This window comes from Macaca fascicularis, chromosome 2, assembly GCF_037993035.2.
Source record: "Macaca fascicularis isolate 582-1 chromosome 2, T2T-MFA8v1.1".
In the NCBI taxonomy this organism is placed as follows: domain Eukaryota; kingdom Metazoa; phylum Chordata; class Mammalia; order Primates; family Cercopithecidae; genus Macaca; species Macaca fascicularis.
In genome coordinates this window covers 164,664,627-164,684,285 of record NC_088376.1, presented here as the reverse complement: position 1 = coordinate 164,684,285, position 19,659 = coordinate 164,664,627, and the positions used below count along the sequence as shown (strand labels likewise).

The 19,659-nt window shown below is 39.8% G+C and overlaps 1 long non-coding RNA gene across 1 annotated transcript in view; it reads right to left on the bottom strand.

Moving 5' to 3' along the window:
* Positions 1–10,648: 10,648 nt before the first annotated feature.
* The window catches only part of LOC135969537 (uncharacterized), a 164,858-nt gene continuing 155,847 nt past the window's right edge, over positions 10,649–19,659 (bottom strand). The window contains exon 3 of the long non-coding RNA XR_010584798.1: positions 10,649–11,026. This is a non-coding gene — a long non-coding RNA (uncharacterized lncRNA). The remainder of the gene's footprint in view (positions 11,027–19,659) is intronic.

Genomic DNA, 19,659 nt, shown 5'->3' with positions numbered 1-19,659 from the left:
GTGATGCTACAAGGATTAAAAACTTTATCCCTAAAAGTCCCGAAGCAGTCACAAATAATATAATAGACCAAGTGCTGAAAGGGCAATTTGCTGCTGAGAGTAAAGATTTAGAACTGGAGAGGAGCTCTGGCTAGATTTAAATAATGGCAGAAGGATCAAAAATAAGAGATGGTAGAGGATCAATTGACTGGCCTGCGTGTTGATCCCTAAAGCAGAGTGACACAGATGCCCAAACCTGCATTTGAGTCCATTTATTTTGAAAAGCACATTCAGTTCAAGCTTCCGTGTTTTCAAGGTCATTCTGAAAAGTGTATAAGTTTATCAGGTATGCAGTTTTTAAATATGGAACATGGCCTAACTAGATAGGGTAGAGGGTTTGGTCTTCATTAATATTTGATTTCTAGTAGGTTAAAATATGGGGCTGTTACACATTTAACTATGGTTGATCACTGAATTACACAATGTAAATGTGTTCAAGTATATATTTTTATTTAGCAACCCATTTTGAAATAAATTGCTCTTTGAGGAGTTGTCACACACAAATTTATGTTTATTATTATATGACAAACTTTACAAAACATTTCTTCAGATATTTCCATGAAACATCTAAATATGGAATCCAAGACAATAATTAAAAAGAGCTGCATGTTGAGCCAACACCAGATTAGAATAATGATAAAAATACTTAATACTTTTAATTATTTTACTATAGGCTGAAACAATGCTAGCAAACGAATTATTTTATATAATTATCACAATAATACAATGAGGTTCATATTTACTATCTACATATTACAGATAAGGTATGTAGATTTCAAGTGGTTAAGTAGCTTTCTAATCATCATTCAATCAGAAAAACAATCTGAATTTAGGCTCAGGTTTTCTAATTTCAGAACTCACACCCCCAAAACTGGTCCACCCTGGAAGTTGGAGAGAAATATCTTCACTGACATGAGAACAACATATTTGCCTAATGTTTGTCATTTTTATTTTAAAAAACACTTTTACTTCATGTGCAATTTTAAAGGGTTGATGTATTAAATTTGATTTATAATATCTTGAGACCCTGGCTTTTTTCTTTAAGCACGATTTCTCCTCTTTTATTACAAAAAAAAAAAAAGTAGTGAGAAAACTAGATATTCATTCTACAAAAGAATGTTCAAGCCTAGTTACTTATTGAGCCTTTATTTGCATTTAGACCCTAAAATTCTCCCATCCCCTCACTCCACCTGTCCTGTATCTCTGATTTTCCTCTAAGAACCAGGACTCAATTCCTGCTCCATGACTACATTTGGAACTTCACTGCTGAGTTTCCGGTTCTGCTAGAGCTTCCAAGAATGGTGGGCTAAAGTCCCTTTCCTCAATAATCTCATTTATCATGGTTTTCTACTTGGAGCAATACTGTCTATGAAGTGCAACCTGGCTATTCCTTCTCCCATAATCATTGCCTCTCTGGATTTTCCTTCTTCCAAGACTCCTTTTCCCAATTCCCTTTAACACCCTTTTCATATTCACATCCAGAGAGTTCTCTGCAATCACCTACCTGTCCCAATTTCCATTGTTTATTTCATTTTATTACCTTTCACAATTCATACAGTAAATGTTACTTAGAACAGAGGCTGCTCTAGTGTTTCATTGGGTTTGTTTCACTTTATTTCTGGTCATTGAATGGCACAGTGACATCACATGAGGTTGGGCAGAGTTCTTTTCCATCGCCATCATAAAGCTTTATGACTATAGGTGGGTTTGTCTTTTACCAGTTCACTGCCTGCCTCTAAAGATAGTCTCTCCTATCTCGTGCGTAGGACACACTAATCACTAATGTCCCACAGAATGATATTCTGAGCTGTCCTTGGAACCATTTGGCATGGAATCTTACAGAACGCCCCTACACTCTGTGCCTGGCTTCCATCCTCCTCTTTGTGACTTTCAGATCTTAAAACTAAAATCAGGTGCAACACTTAACCTCCAGAGGAATAATCTGTGGCTCTTACACTGAGACGATTGATAAACACTTTTCCCCCTTTTTTTTATGTTTGTTTTCTGAATTAGATTTGTTGTTTTTCTATTCTCTTCTCTCTCTCAATGTGCAGGTGCACACATGTCCCCTCCCCCAATGTGGCAAAGGCTTGGAAAGGTACCCTTCCCCAGCCTTCCTCCCCAGACTCTAACCTCTTTGAAATGAGCATGAAGGACAAGTTCTCTTTGATGTTCATTTGCATGTGCTTATATCTTGATTCCTCTGTGCATTTACGTCTTTTATTCATGTGCACTTTAAATATCCCCATTAAATTAAACAATAATTGAGATAGGAACAGTGTCTATGATTTCTGTTGGAGCTTCCTTCTATTTCCCAAGATGCGGCTCTCTGCACACTGAACTCTCCTGACTTTCTTCACCCAACTGACTTTAACATCGGATGAAATGGTGAGCCTCACCTCCAGACTGTGCATACAACTAAAAGGAATGGGACGGTTCAAACAACAAGCATCCTCCTTGGAAGAAGAAATACTTTGAGGGCTGGGAGCGGTGTCTCATACCTGTAATCTCAACACTTTGGGAGGCCAAGGCGGGTGGATCTCCTGAGATCACGAGTTGGAAACCAGCCTGGCCAACATGGTGAAACTCCATCTCTACTAAAAATATAAAAAATTAGCTGAGCATGGTGGTGTGCACCTGCAGTCCCAGCTACTCAGGAGGCTGAGGCAGGAGAATCGCTTGAGCCAGGGAGGCAGAGGTTGCAGTGAGCCAACATTGTGCCACTGCACTCCAGCCTGGGTGACAGAGCAAAACTCTGTCTCAAAAAAAGAAAGAAAGAAAGACAGAAAGAAAGAGAGAGAGACAGAAAGAGAAAGAAAGAAAGAAAGAAAGAAAGAAAGAAAGAAAGAAAGAAAGAAAGAAAGAAAGAAAGAAAGAAAGAAAGAAAGAAAGAAAGAGAAAGAAAGAAAGAAAAAGAAAGAGAAAGAGAAAGAGAGAATAATTTGAGCTAGTGGGTTTTCTCAGATTTAAGTGCCTTAAACTGTCACCCACCTCAGACACATCTCTTTTCTAGAATTTTTTTTTTTTTTAATTCACCCATAGAATCATACTCAGAAATGCAGGCAGACAGTAGGAAAATCTAGACTGTAATCCTGCTTCTACCCCTTCCTAGCCCTATATCCTTGAGCAGGTTATTCCACATCTGTGAGCCCCAGTTCCCTCAGGATTTAAATAAGATAATGTAAGCCAGTGCATGGCCCATGCTAGGCTCTCAAAGCATGTTATCTATTTTTTAAATTTATGTATACCCAAGTTTATGGACCCTTTTGCCACTCTCCAGTGCCCTAAATATAGTTAAGAAATCTTCCCAACAGTTGCTTTATGATTATAGGGCTCTTGTTCCAAACAATCTACAAATCTGCAAAGAAACTCCTGAGTAGAATATGGTCATGTTTACATATTAAGCAGCCTTTTTGGCAATTGAGCAATAAAATAAAAGTGCTCTGAAAAGGGGAAGGGAAATATGAAAAGAAAAAAATCCCTTTGACATAACAATTTCATCTTTTGTTCTGGCCTGTCTCGGGGTAAAGAAATGCCAATTCAGAAAGTCCCTGGAGCTCAGCGAATTCTCTAACATCAGCGCCTGGGCTGCGTCAGCGAAGCGAGGTCTGCTTTCAGGAAATGCGAGCCCAAGAGTCTTCCTGAAGCATTCTGCACACTGGTACCGCTGCCGTGCTGTACTTCTGAAGGCCACAGAGGGCAATGGGACCACTGCCAGGCCCTCCCCTCCTTGGCATAAAACTCAGGCAGGCTTTTGGCCTGATGAGGCAGCCCTCTCTACTTCCCTTGTTCTCTGACTTCCTCACTCCCTCCTGGATATGAAACTCACTGTGGTTTCATCCACTTTATCATCTCATTTGCTTTCTGATCTGATCCCAGGCTGCCATGTGGCTGATCAAAGGCAGATGTGAGCTCTCAACTTCACAAAGGAGCCCCTGTATTGAAACAAACATGTTAATTTATTGTCTTCCCGCCGGCAGGCAGCTCCCTTCCCTTGCTCTCTCCTACATTTCCCAGTATATTCATTTACTTTCCTTGCCCCCTCCTGCTATTTACTCTTTCTTTCTCCTCTCTTGTGACCTTTTCATTTTCATTTCTCTTTAAAACCTCTCCTTTTTCTCACTCATATTCTATTGTAGGTTAAAATAATAAAATTGCTTTTACTGCCATTTCATCATCCTCATACTGGAAAAAAAATTATACCAACATTTTTTTAAACCTCATAGAAGTTCTTATTTTGGGCAGCCAAATTTGTTTTCAGTAGTGGCATATGTTATCAAGTTCCAGTTTTGTTTTCTTCTGTCCTGTCTGCCCCTCTCATTCGATATTCCCCACCTCCTCCTTCTCTCTGTCTCCTTGCCTCCTGTCAGAGTTGCCTTTCTCTTTGCCCTTTCCTTTCCTCATCTCTCTCTTTCCTTTTTATGTCGCTCCCCTCTGAGACAGTCACCCCTTTGCATTCTCTCCAATCCCAACCATGCTGCTGCTTTCCTCTCTGCTGACTTTTTGCTGAGGTGCTACTTTCAAGGTTTTGAATTCAGTAAATCCTTGATAGTTTGCCCTAATTTGAAGGGAAGGTCAATCAGAAGTAATAAGCCCAAGAAACAGAATATTTTACAGAAATCTGCCAGTTGAAGGATATTAAGTGAACACAATATGACTGTTGACAGAGAATAAGGGAAGCTATTCACAGAACTACCAATAACAACTTACTAAGTTCTCAGGGCTGTGGGTGATTCAGAGATGAACGGGCTTGATCCCTTCTCTCGAGGAGGGTAAATTATAGTACAGATGATAAAGCACTCTTGCGTATGACCTTAATAAAGGCACAGTGTGTGAGAAGCCGCTTCATTTGGCAAACATTAATCCCACACACTGTAGTTAGAGCTGTAGAACACTCAAATGTAAATCTGACATCAACCTCACCCTCAGGACACATAGATTCTAATAGAGGATCAATTTATACATAAATAATTACTACGCAAATCAAAAACCACAACAAACAAACAAATAAAATCCATATAGTAAAGGTCAAGAGAAGATCCAGGGGAACATAATTAATTTAAGCAGGAATATAGGGATGGTGTCATGGCAGAGATGCTATTTCACCTGCATCTTGACAGATGATTTGGATTTGGTAGTTAGTAAAAGGTAAAAGCCCTACAAGGGCCAGATAAACTTAATGCCAGTTTTTGTTCATTGTGAGAGAATTGGGATCCGTTGTCTGAGGAGTCTGAGGCTAAGTCCAGGCCTGCTGGGGTACCGTGCTGTGATGCTGTGACTCATTAGCAGTCTCACCCGTGGACCCAAGTGGGACAGGAGAATCATGCATGTCCCACTTGTGACTCTTGTGCTAGGGAGAAAGATCTGCACGCATGAGCACGGGTTCAGAGGTAGGAAAGTGATGGGGACATTAAGGGGGTAGAAGAGTGGCTAGTGTGGCTGTTGAACAGGTTGTGAAGGGAGGTGACCAAGGTGAGACGAGAAAGGTCAGCAGGTGCCATATTGTGGAGGCCTTTGAACATCATGTATAGGAGTCAAATATTCAAGATTTTTAAGCAAGGGAAGATAGAACCAACTCTGTGCCAAATCTATTGAAGAGGGAATATATTGGATGAAGAAAGACCAACTAGGAAGCTACTGCAATCACTCATCAAGTGACGACAAAGACTTCTTTTAATAAGTATGATGGCAGTGAAAAGAGGGGATTTGATTCAAGCAATATATCTACAGTAGAATCTCTTGAGGAAGAAGAGGAGGAATTGGAAATGAAATGGATTAGCTAGGCATTATCCTGGTTACTGGATGATACCAGTAACCAAGAGGGGGATAAAAAAGGATAACTGTTTAGGAGAGAAATGAATATAATTCATTTTATTCATACTCAGTTTTGGATATTGGTGAATATAGCAGCAATAGTGGAGGGAAAGCATAGAAGATGAGAGATCATTTGAATACATTTTGGGGCAAAATTGTATAAGCCCAGGAGCTGAAAGCACGTTACTTCCTTTTTAGTCAACAAGTATTTATTAAGCACCTACTAACTATACGCCAATGAGGTGAAGCATGACCCTAAATAATAGGATATTGATGTTAAAATTTCAGCAGCCAAAAAAGCAAAAGGTATATCTTGAGTTGAGCCTGAAAAGTTGACAAATACCTACCGTGGGTAAATTGATTTCACCAGAATTGAAACCACCTTAACGTGTCCTAGACTTTGTGAAAGAAAAAACTAACTGGGGAAAGAGTGAAGAAAAAAAGGCCCTGGAAGCCACAAAGGTTTTATAGAATCCAGCAATTCATTAACAAATAGATAAGAATCAGTTGTGCTTAGCAAATATATTATTTAAATGCAAATGATGCTGCTAATTTTCTTCACTCTTAAGTAGGCTAAAGAGGACGTATCTTATGCTGAAGAGAGCAAGGAACCAGGGAGACCTGGTTTTGTAATTACTCTGCCACATAGTAATAATAGTCCTTGGGTAAGTTACTCTATATCTCTGTGTTCCAGTTTCCTTCTCTATAAAACAAGGAAAATAATATTCCCTTCATGGTGTTATTGTAAGGATTAAATAAAATTAATGTGCATCAAGTGCCTGAAACAATACTCTTATTATTATATTTTTAAATTTGATAGTCTAACACCTCTTTCCCTGCTTTGGGTCAAGCTCTGTTACTAGGTATCTAAATGAGTAAACTATTTGCACATCCTAGCAAATTGTCTCTAGTAACAGAGCTTTGTTGGTCTGATTATAACACATTCTCTGCAGTGCTAGTCCCTGACCCTGTCCACCTAGCAGTAATTCTCCACTACAAATGCATGCTTATACAGTTTTCATTAGAGGAATAGATGGGAACAGTTGAACTGAAAGGCAAAGCAGAATGGTTCTTTGTTTTTACATCAAACAGCAATTGTCCATCAAATCTCACCCTGCTCTACCTCAGATAATCAAATCAACCTCCCACAGAAGTATTTCTAAATCCTTTTATGTAACCATTATCCCTCATCCCCAACCCCCACTTTCACCAACCACATTTACCCCTCACACCCAATATTGTTGATATCAGCATGCAGCATCCTAACATCCATGTTGCCTCCTTTTCCTCCTGGTCACATCCAAAATGTCCTGTCTCTTGAATCAGATTTCTTCTCACTACTCTCATTCTGTTGCCCTGTTCAAGACCCTCTACCTCTAACTGGTTTCTAGTCTTTTCTGTATTCCAATCTGCCCATCACACTGTAAGAGATCTAAAGATGGCATTCTGTCACTTGCTAACTTCCATTAGCTCTGTCAATTGCCCACAGGATAAAATCTACACTTTCTAGTTGAGCAGTGTGGCTCTTTATGTTCTCAATCTAGCTGTTCAGCCCATCCCTTGTTCCTGTTTCCCAAATATGTAATATCATTTACTAATTCAACTAATTGCACATATTGTTCCCTTCACATATAATATTCTTCCACAACTTGTTTGCCAGGCAAACTCCTTCTCATCCCTCATCCTTTAAAATTCAGCTTAAATGTAACTATTAGTAACAGGATGATATTGAGGATAGGTTCCTGAACCCTAGAGTTCTGCTCTTATTAGTCATCTATTACTTTGCACGGTTGCTAAGGGAACTATTACTATATAAGTTAAGGTCAAGCAAAAGAACAGTTTATAACTTGGTTTTGAGTTTGAACCCCAAGCTGAAGCCCTGTGTTAGCTAACTTGAGAAGGACTGCCTTGAACTCAATTATTTCCCCTGGACACAGTAACGAACTTTTTGGTGAGACTTCATTCTAATTTCTAGATGCCTTTCTAAAAGTCCAAGAGAAAAGGAAGAGTAAGAGTTAGGGTGAAAGAGCGCTTTTCTTAAGCAGGAAGGCTGCAGGACCTGACTTGTCTCCACGACCTACGGAAGAAGAGAAATAGGGCTATTTAATTTACTACAGGTTTAATTTTTTTATACCGAAAACCAAAGCTCCATCCTCTAGAAAACCTGTTCTAATAAATATACCTGAACATAATTAATCTATACCAGTTCTCCTTCTTCTTGGGATCAAGTGATATGCCAAGAAGATACCAAATAATAACTCCCCTTGAAACTTTTTTCCTTTCTCCATTCCCCACCTGCACCTTCTGCCCAATAAGAATTACTTGTTCCTTCACATGTGTTCTCTTAATAATTTGTTCATCCCTCTCAGTACAAAGTACTTACCAATTTTCTATAATTATTTATTTAATATCTATTTTTCCCACTTAACTATTATTTTTAAGAAGGTAGAGTTTGTGTTTATCTTGTAGCCCTATTACATGTCCAGTGCCTAACATAGGAAGACCACTAGCGCATATGGTGTTGTTATGCCACTTCCTCACGGTGAACTTGGCCTGGGCTTGGTGGGCAGAGTGTGGACCACATTTTACCTCCCCTCGTCCTATGGTCTGGACACCTAGTGTGTGGAACAACTGGGATAACTGTATCCAGCTATCCTAGTGGAGCACATAAGAGGAATTTTAAGTATTTTTTGAATGAGTGAATAGAGTATAAAGGAATTTGCTTTGGAATGTAAAGAATATAGTGACAATGTAAAGGCTGAGAAACTATGAGACATAAAAATTAATAGAATTTGTGGCCAGCATCATTAACAACCCATAAATTTTAGAAAGTTCTTAAATACACAAAAGCAATAAGAGGGCCTTAAATCTCAAAGAATTTTATAACTAGAAATATAGCAGCCATATGTTCCACATTTTCTAGGATAATCCGTATTTCAAATCTCCTGTCTCATTGTCCCCATAAGTGTAATTGCACTTGTCAGAGCATATGTCCTAATTTGGGGCTGAGAAAATATAGTCACTAACTAGAAGGTACATTGAATTTATTTTTGCTCAACCTTCTCATTTTATAGATAAGGAAACTTAAGTCCATAGAGACTAACCAGCTCACCTAAGGTCACACAGCAAATTAATTACACAAAATCTAGGTCTCCAGACTTCTAATCTATTGTTATTTTTGTGTTATTTCATATTGTAAGCTAACGTGACTCCCCGAAAGCCTTCTGCTTGCATTTGAACAGATATCTTGCTCATACTATTGCATCCTTTCTTGTGCTAGGATACGCTGCCCTGCCAAAATACTCCACTGCTAGCCTTTCCCTTTCTGATTTATATAGAATCTCTGATATCCTAAATTGCCAGGTACCTGGGGGCAAACTCAGCCCATGTATTTCAGCTGAGTGTTTGTTTGGGCAAAATGAGGGAGGAGACAGTGAATGCCCACATCAAGGTTGCTGGTGCAGAAAAGACATAATCACTGGACAATGTTGCTTAATTACTGTGTTCTAAACTTTATCCCTCAAAAGCCCAGGCATCCTGGTATCAACATCAACCAAGGTGACTTTCTGGAATGAAAGAACAATGTGAGAACATCTGGTAGGGGATGGGTCAATAAAGAAAAAGTACAGGGAATACCCAGCAGCCAATCCGAAACTGCCATTCATAAAGAACTTGTCACATAGGGAAAGGGCATATGGAGTTATTAAGAAAAAGAGGAGAAAGAGTGGGTAAGTTGAGAATAATTAATATGAGCGTATTATGGATACTGTGGTACAGTCACAATAATGAAGTGCTTAAAATCAAGGTGAACACACCAATACTAGTGACTGGAGGACTTGTGCAAGTTAAAAACTTGAAAACGGAGGAAAATTGGTTTTAAAAATGATAAAGTACACACAGAAGAGAATGTGGGGCTGTTGCAAACGTTGTCCTGGAAGAACATTAGTCAAGACTTAAATCGGACTTGATATGTGACTTTGAACAAGGTCATTAGTTTTCCTGGGCCTCAGTTTCCCTTCTTGTAAAGACAAGAACTGGGCTCCACAATCTCTCAGCATCGTTCCATGATCTTCAATTGTTCATGATCCCAACAGAATCATTGCCATCTTTTGTTTACTTGCAGATAATTTTATTTGTAATAAAATTACTAATACTGTGAAGGGTTGTGTTTCCCAGATCAATGAAAAACTTCTATTTAGTATAGGTTCCAGTCCACAGATTAGCAAATGTTTCCTGTAAAGGGCCACATAATAAATGTTTTAGGTTTAGTGAACCATATGGTGTCTGTCATAACTACCAATATCTGTCATTGTAGCATAAAAGTAGCCATAGACAATAGGTTAAAAAAAAAAAAAGAGTGTGGCTATGTTCCAATAAAACATTATTTATAATAACAGGTAGCAGGCTAGATTTGGCCTATAGACTTTAGTTTGCCAACTCAACACAATGAAGTTATAAAACACTCTAGAACTCTACAGGGTATAATGTGAGTGATGGAGATACACAACCTCTATGGCCCTATTGGTGGTATCGATACAGCTTGACAGGGGGAAATTGGTATGGGGAAAATACAAAGGAGTGGCAGTGGCATAGAATTCCTACCTCCTACTTCCTCCAGACACTCTAAGTCTGCCTTCTGCATTCTATTTCTTTCTCCCTCTGCACACAAAAGGTTCTGATCTCAGAAAAGAGATGGTCTATCAGTCATTTAAACTCAAGTGAGTTTAAGAAGTTGCCTTTCTCGGAGTGTTATTACTAAGATTCTTAACTATCGGAGGTAGTCCAAAGAATTATGAGATGATAAGGGAGTCCTCCTGAAATTACAGCTTATTAACTCTTTGCTACTTGTGCTGCTTTTATATTGTTAATCTGTTGCTCAGATTCTTTTTTCCATAAATAGTATTCTTTTGTTTTATTTTGTTTTGTTTTGGAAGTCTTACCCCACACCAAATCTAAGGTTTCAGGGGAAGTTACTAAAGAGAGTACACTTATAACTGATCACACGTGATCCATTCAAGGACGGGCATGTGACTCAAGCCAGGCCGATCAGAGTTCTCTCCTAGGATATTTCAACTCAGAACCCAGGTAAAAAGGTGGCTCTCTCTGGTGGGGAAGCTGCAAAAATGAGTCCTCTGTGTGGAGCCGTGTTCCCCACCATGTCAGTGAAGCAGATCTGAAAGAATAAAGTAGGAATGCAGTGAGAAATTGAGAGAAGAGACCGGATTTGAGAGAGATTCTCAACAATATTGTGCCTCAGGCCCTGATGTACCCCTACTTTCTCAGAATGTGGGGATGCCCTTCAGTGTCCTAATAAAGTTCACTTTTTGCCCAGAATAATTCGAATAGTATTTTTGTCACTTGTAACCAAAATATGTCTAAAAAATACAGCCCTATAACTCTAAGGTTTCTCCAAGCCCCTGCCCCCTGCCAGATCTGTACTCTTGTTTTATGTTTTTAAGCTCCTTTTCACTTTCCTTCACTAGGATTATCCCAAATCCTGTCAACTGAGGAAAAGTTAAATTCCCTGCCACTGTACAGCATGCATCAATCATACTCCGTACTTATGCCTACATGCTAATAGGGCTTCTGTGGTGTGAGCATCTTTGCAGTTTGACAGAAAACTCTTGATCTACAGACTTTGGGTATTATAAGAAGAATTTAGTATGCCCTCCTTTTCCAATGGCCCTCAGATATAAAGAGAACAAAATAGTAACTAGGCACATAATGGGTCACCAATCTCACCAAAGTGCAGGAAAGGAGTATTAATACTTCTTTTTTTTTTTTTTTTTTTTTTTTTTTTTTGAGACGGAGTCTCGCTCTGTCACCCAGGCTGGAGTGCAGTGGCCGGATTTCAGCTCACTGCAAGCTCCGCCTCCCGGGTTCACGCCATTCTCCTGCCTCAGCCTCCGGAGTAGCTGGGACTACAGGCGCCCGCCACCGCGCCCGGCTAGTTTTTTGTATTTTTTAGTAGAGACGGGGTTTCACCGTGTTAGCCAGGATGGTCTCGATCTCCTGACCTTGTGATCCGCCCGTCTCGGCCTCCCAAAGTGCTGGGATTACAGGCTTGAGCCACCGCGCCCGACCAGGAGTATTAATACTTCAAAGGCTTCAATAATCAAATTCTGTATCAGCCAACTATAGGAACCCCAATGTCCCAGAAAAGTCAATCCCACCACTTTGTTTTCTTCTCATTGCTTCTTGGTTGGTTATCATTTTGATAGACAATACATGCACATGTATTGGTTATAAAAGTGTTCATGGTGAAAAGTAAATTTCTCCCTATCCCTGCCTTTTCCTCTAGCCACCAATTGGCCTCCCAAATAGCACGGCTCTTTATCAGTTCCTTGAATGTATTTCCAGAGACTTTCTGTGCATTCATAAATATATGTGTACATATAAAGTTTCATACAAATGCCAGTATTAAAATGCATACTATTTTGTTCTTTGCTTTTTTATGTAAAAACATGTCTGTTCTTACCACTTGGAATGACGCATATGTAATCTAAAGAACTAAATCTTCTGGTTACATCCACCTGGGAGCAATACATAAATAGCCACAGTTGAACAGGGAACAACACTTCCTGAGGTCTCTTTTAGACATGCTTCTTTGTTTTGCCTTCACGCCAACAACAGTCAGTCTAAAGGAGGAAGCTCAAGTGGGCAAAAATACAATATTGAACTTTGTAGAAGGGTGAAATATCTAGCTGCTCACTAGATGCTAGGGGTGTGAGCCTTCATTCTTGAGAGTGTCCAGACAATTGAAGCAATGTATTTCTTTATACAAGTTGTGAATTTCAATACCATGTGAAATAGAATAAGGTATGACTGCTGGGTTCCAAGTCATTTTACTAAACTAACAAAGGGACAACTAAATGATGGGTTATTGAAATACAAATTAGAGAGTTTACCCCTAAACTTTTGTGGTTGGCATAATAAGAGAATATCCTATTTTAATTATAACCAAAACCAGGACTAAATGGACCATTAATTTATACTTATATAATCATGTATTTGTAGGTTCTCTTTAAAGGAATATAACTTCCTGCAGCTCAAAAGACTCATGAGACAGTCTGAATGACCAATTTTAAGTGATTTTTATCCCCTCTTTGGAAAAGACAGTTTGAAATCTTTCTCTTCTACTGGGCAAATCATTCCATAAAGGAGGACAGCTGTGACATTTATCATCATTTAAATAGATTGGAGTTTCAAAGCATGCACTGTCCTAGATCTAAGTCCATCATAAATTTTGCATAAGTTTCTTTGTCTGCTCTAAGGAAATAGTCTGACCCTGGGCCGTGCTGTACCTGTTCTTTCCTTTTAAATTCTTCCTCACTTGTGCCTTTCTCTCCCCTCATTTTAAGAGTCATGGTTTTACTCTGATGGGCCTTACATGAACTATAGTATTTGAAGAGTCATCTTATAGCCATGGCCAAGAAAATATTCACAGCTACGTGACCTGTGCTGACCCTATGGAACTTCTTACCAAGTCAAACCCTGGAGAATATTATGTCCTTTAATCCTCTTTTTAAATTCGTTTTTCTCTTTGCATTTATCCTTCTATCCAGGCAAAACAATACCCTCCTATTGCACTGGATTGACCAAGGTCCCTTTCTGTAGGATGTCAGGGAAGTCTGCATTCCCTCCCAGGGCACTAACTACAGTCTAAAGACATCTGTCTACTTTCCTCCCTGCAAAATTTATTTGTTATATAACAAACTCAACAAAGGTTTTCCTCAACATGGCTCGGTTGGCATTTTGGATCACAGAAATGTTGAAGTCATGGTGTGCAGATTACTCCTCTGAAGACAACAACCATGAGATTCACAGCTTCCGTCCTTCCCAGCAATGTTCGAAAGTATAATCAGCTCAGGTGCATAAATTATGTTTACAGCATTGAGTTAGGATCTCTGTGGTAACCATATAGAGATTATATGCCTTAGGTGGATGGTGTCATGTTTCTAATTTATCTTGGCATTCATTTCAACACAAACCAGGCTATTTCATGATATTTGCTTCCCAGCAGTAGGCTCCTACTCAAGGACACTATACTTTGTGCTCAGTCAGGCTGTTTCCTTTAGATCCCTTTTGAACCAAAGAAATCATCAATCTCCCCTCTGTGGGCCACCAGATCTCTTCTTTCTGTGCCATCTCAGATTTATTCCCAGGTTCCCAAATTCCATCTTTAGCTGGTACTTCCCAGAATCTGCCCAGAGAAAATTTGAATAGATTTTTCTCTGTCCCGGAGATGCAGCCTCCTAAATGGCACTACTAAGCTCAGCCTCCAATCTCTGAGTTTGCCTAGCATCTCTATGATGAGCTCTCTCTCCTCTTGGTTCTTTCACTAAATGTCTCCTCCAATAGACTAGCTAAAGGTCCTCCCCTCTTAATTGGCTTCTCAGAGGCTCACTTTTCCTTAGGTAGCCCCGGGTTCTCTCTAACCCCCACTGTTCCTTCACAATAACCCAGCTGGCATCAGTAGCCCACCTGGATACCACTTAACTGAGAACTGCCACAAGCATTAGCATGGTAAGGCACAATTTATCTACACCCCTTTTCCTAGAATCCCTTTCCCTGGCAACATGTATCATTTAAAAATCCCACATTTACATTTCGTCTCAGCTGATCCAAGGCCAGGGGGAATCAAATGACTTAGGGAAAGATTGATATTTGTTTACCTAAGTTATTCCAAAAGAAATTTGCATAATATTTTAAAATATCTGACGAGGCCAGGTATGGTGGCTCACACCTGTACTCCCAGCACTTTGGGAGGTTAAGGCAGGCAGATCACCTGAAGTCAGGAGTTCCAGAACAGCCTGACCCACATAGAGAAACCCTGTCTGCTAAAAATACAAAAGTAGCTGGGTGTGGTGGTATATGCCTGTAATCCCAGCTACTCAGGAGGCTGAGGCAGAAGAATGGCATGAACGTGGGGGGCAGAGGTTGCAGTGAGCTGAGATCACACCATTGCACTCCAGCCTGGGCAACAAGAGCGAAACTCTGTCTCAAAAAAACAAAAACAAAAAACAAACAAACAAAAAAACACTGATGAATTAGTTAATAATGAAATGTTAGTAACTCAAAACAGGCTGGAAAGAATTTTATATGCAGACAGACCTGGCTTTCAATCTTGGATTAGCTAAACTTGGTTTGGACTCTGTTTAAACTTGGGGAAGTTAGGAAACTTCTCGTCTTCAGATTCATCTACTAAATGAGCATGTGTACTATTTACCTCTCAGGAGTAACAGCAATAACACTGATAATGTATCCAGTAGATATTCAACAGATGTTATGTCCTATCTCTCATCTTCAGGGTATTTGTGTCATTTTAAGGGGTTACGGTGACTTCCTCAAAGAGTTTATGAAGGCTTCAGAAAGATGCTGTTTGAGGACAAACTTTGCAACAAGGCCTTGCCAAGTGTTTCTGACATTATATCATATAGATAACATTATTCTAGCGGCTGGGCGCGGTGGCTCAAGCCTGTAATCCCAGCACTTTGGGAGGCCGAGACGGGTGGATCATGAGGTCAGGAGATCGAGACCATCCTGGCTAACACGGTGAAACCCCGTCTCTACTAAAAAATACAAAAAAACTAGCCAGGAGAGGTGACGGGCACCTGTAGTCCCAGCTACTCGGGAGGCTGAGGCAGGAGAATGGCGTGAACCCGGGAGGCGGAGCTTGCAGTGAGCCGAGATCCGGCCACTGCACTCCAGCCTGGGCTACAGAGCGAGACTCCCTCTCAAGAAGAAAAAAAAAAAAAAAGACAACATTATTCTAGCTAAGACATGAAGATAGCTATGCTATTAAGTACTTGACTGGCCACTCTTTCCCACTATCCCTGTTATTTCCTGTCATTGTTGGTCAATAAGTTTCAGCCATTTTGTTAACTGAAGTCAATGTTTCTGATTATATGATATTTGAATAAATATTTCAAAATGTAGAATTTGGGGCTGTCTGATTGATGACCATCCATTCAGCAATCAAGCTGTATTGCAAAATGTAGAGAACTCTACTACACTGATTACTTTAATATTCCTGTAGCAATCATTGTATTTCCCTGCCTAGGACCTATACCATCTCTTCTGGCAATAGATTTTGTTCTCTTCAGCATTAAAGTGAGTATGTGAACCATGCTGAGCCAATAATATTAATGATGAGGTGCACGAAATTCTACCCCAAAATATGGCACCCTTGATATTGAGAAAACAGCAGAAGCAGAAAGGCCACTATCAGTGTCTCTCCTCCTTCCTTCCTGAAACAGGCCATAAAACCCAGAAACGTCACTTTCTGACTTTCTCTCTCCCTTCTCCCCTGAACACCCTCTTGTGACAGGTGCCCATCCTGTACCTGAAGGAAAGTAAGGTCCTTATCTCTGAAGGCACAGAGACACCAAGAAGGAACTGGAAAGGCCTTGCTAGATCCCTGTCAATTTATTACCACTAGAGCTAATGCTTTTGTCCTCTAATAAAAATTAACCGTTTTCTCTGTTTCTTTGGGTCTTCTTTTCTGAAGTTTCCCATGTAATGTACAACAAATAAATGTGTATGCTCTTCTCTTGTTAATCTACCTTTTATTACACCAGTCTTAGCCATGAGCATTACAGCTTCTGCAATAGGTAAGAAATTCTTTTCCCTACGTTATCCAACTGTCTGACAACTGAGACTGGCCTGGGATAGATGCATAACCATGCAGATTTCTGCTTCAGGACATTTCTGGATTAAAGGAGCAGAAATCATATTTTTCCTCTCTGATGGCAGAATTGCTGGGCAATGAGTTCGGGGCTGCAAGTAGCCATGTTTCCTGTCATATGGGGAAAAAATCCTTGTCTATATTAAGGAAAAATGAACTCAATGTGTGAGAAAAGCTGAGAAGTGACACAGAGGTAGAGACAGGGCCCTGACAACATCACAGGCCATGGATCCAATTGTCCTTGAGGCCTATGTCACCTTTTCTGTGATATGCTCTATGAGCAATACATTCTCCTTCACCTTCAAGTGAATCTTGTTATTTTTAAGGAAAAATGTTCCTTTTGGTAAAATTTTCATCTGCTTAGCTCAGCTCTTTAGGAAAATTCACAAGCCTCACCAAAATAAATAGACTGCCCTATACCATGAGAACTCACTCATAACCTTGAGGAAGAGATGACTTTCATCTTTCCTAGTAGTCTACTTTTCTATTCCCTCTCCTTTCTTCTGCTATCTTACTTCATTTGTTTACTCCTTCTGACATCTCTTCCTTTTCTTTAGGGGCTTTCATTTTTATCCTCAAGCAATCTTAGTTTCATTGAATCATATTGATGCTTCAACATAACATGCCATCTGGTCAAACTATGCTAGGCTTTGCTGCAATAACATCACCATCTCAGAGGAAACAACAAGGCTTCATTTAGTGCTCATATTAGGTGTACCACAGGGCAGGTGACTCTCCAGAACAAGTATCTCTATGTAGCAACTCAAAATCCCATCTAATGTATACATCCTCTATGGCTAGGGGAGGATGTATGCATTAGATGTATAATTGTACCCTTTATATTCTTTATACAACCATACTATAATTGTACATCTAATGCATACATCCTCCATGGCTAGGGGAGGATGTATGCAATGGCTAGGGGAGGATGTATGCATTAGATGTATAATTGTACCCTTTATATTCTTTATACAACCATACTATAATTGTACATCTAATGCATACATCTTCCATGGCTAGCACAAGAGGGGAATAGAAGGATGGAGATTTGCACACAAGCTCTGCCCAACACTGATACCTGTTACATTTGCAGAAATTTTACTGACAAAAGCACCTCCATGGTCAAGGATTCCCTCTGGGGAAAAAGAAAAGAATTGGATATAGGTGAGCTTTGGAGGTTTTTACCACACTTCTCACTTCTTTGTTTTACCACTAAATTCTTAAGCAACTAGGCCATAATCGATGTTAACTTTAACCACTCAATTCTTAACTCCTTGAAAATTTGCTTGACTAGACTGCAGGTTGGTTGTAGCTCTGCTGAAAGCTGGGGCCCTGCCCTTGTGTCTTTTTCTCTGGGATCTAAGCTAAAGAAGCAGCTCCCACATTTCTGTTTAGATATTTCATTCCTCACCTTTGCTCTCGTGCCTTTAATTAGCCAAATTATATCTTGCGTCCAAACCCAAAATCTATGAGGGTAGGAAGCATACTCCTCCCACAGAAGGCCCATGAAGTCACATGGCAATGGGTGAGGACTCTCCTAGGAGGAAACCGATTTGAATAATAGTGGGCAATAATGTTGTCTGCCCCAGAACTCTGCTGGCACTCCTCTCTTGACCCTTTATTGTTCTGCCAACCTTCTCTTATTTAGGGCCCATCCTTTTAAATGGTCTCAACCATAATATCCATGAAAACAACATATAATTTACATCTCTGATACTATTTGTTTCTCTCAAGATTTCATTTAAAATATTAAATAATTTGCTGGAAATCCAAATTGTCTAAATTGCAATTCTCATCACCATCCCACAGACATACCTCAAATATATTTCCTCAGGTAAGCACTTTTCCATCATATCAGGGCTCAGTACACAGTACCCTGAAGTATGGTGCCTTAACATACTGAGTACTATGAACTGAAGACGATTGGAGGGTCTCAGAAGCAAGGTCATTCTGCCCTTCTGTCTCCTGGCCTCTCCTCCAAAGTGAAACATAGAAACCAGAAATCTTCTTTCCCAAGGCAGGTCATAGAAACTGCAATTCTACTCCCCCAAAGAAAGCCACAAAACCTGGAGGTCACTCTATCTCCCCTGAAAGTGGGTCATAAGACCTTCATTCCAGAAAGATCCTACCCCATACCCAGGGAAAAGGAATGCCACACAGAAAGGCCAAAAGAAATCTAAACAAACAGGCTTTGCTAAGTTCACCCCAGTTTTATTATCACTAGATAATAGCTTTCATCAGACAAAACACAGTTTTCCCTGGCATTTTGGGCCTTCATTTCTGAAGGCTCCCATGTCATACAAAACTTTGTAAAATGAATTTGCTATGCTTTTCACTTGCTAGACTGTTTTTTGTTATGGGAGTATCAGGTATGACCCTTGCGATGGGTGAGGAACCTTTTTGCCCCTACAATAAATTCTCATTTCTGTCTGAGGTAGCATTATTTTCCTGAGCCATTCCTTGCCATATAACCTCAGTGTCACTCTTAAATCTTACTTCTTTATCTCTCCCTGCATCTTGTGAATCCTCAAGTGTTATCCAATATTTCTTACTAATGTTTTGTTCTTCCCCGTTATCTAGATCTACTAGATGACCCAGGTACTTATCACCTAGATTATTCCAGTATTCTTCCTATTTAGATAACTTATAACCCAAAAATTTCATTCCTAAGTATATACCCTTAAGAATTCTCAAACACATGCCAAAAAAAAAAAAATGACAAGAATTTTCACTTAAGCATTGATTGGAAGAGCCAAAAACAGGAAAACATGTGTGTGTGCATCAACAAGAGAACTGATAATGAATTCTGGTATATGTATAGAGTGAAATAGTATACAACATTAAAAAATGAATAAACTAAATATCTATATATTAACATGGATGATTCTCACAATGAAATATGAGCTAAGACCAGATGCAATGGCTCAAGCCTTTAATTCCAGCATTTGGGGAGGCCAAGGTGGGCAGATCACCTGAGGTCAGGAGTTTGAGAACAGCCTGGCCAACACGGCAAAACCCCACCTCTACTTAAAATACAAAAATTAGCTGCACATGATGGCAGGCACCTGTAATTCCAGCAGCTTGGGAGGTTGAGGCAGGAGAATCACTTCAAACCAGGA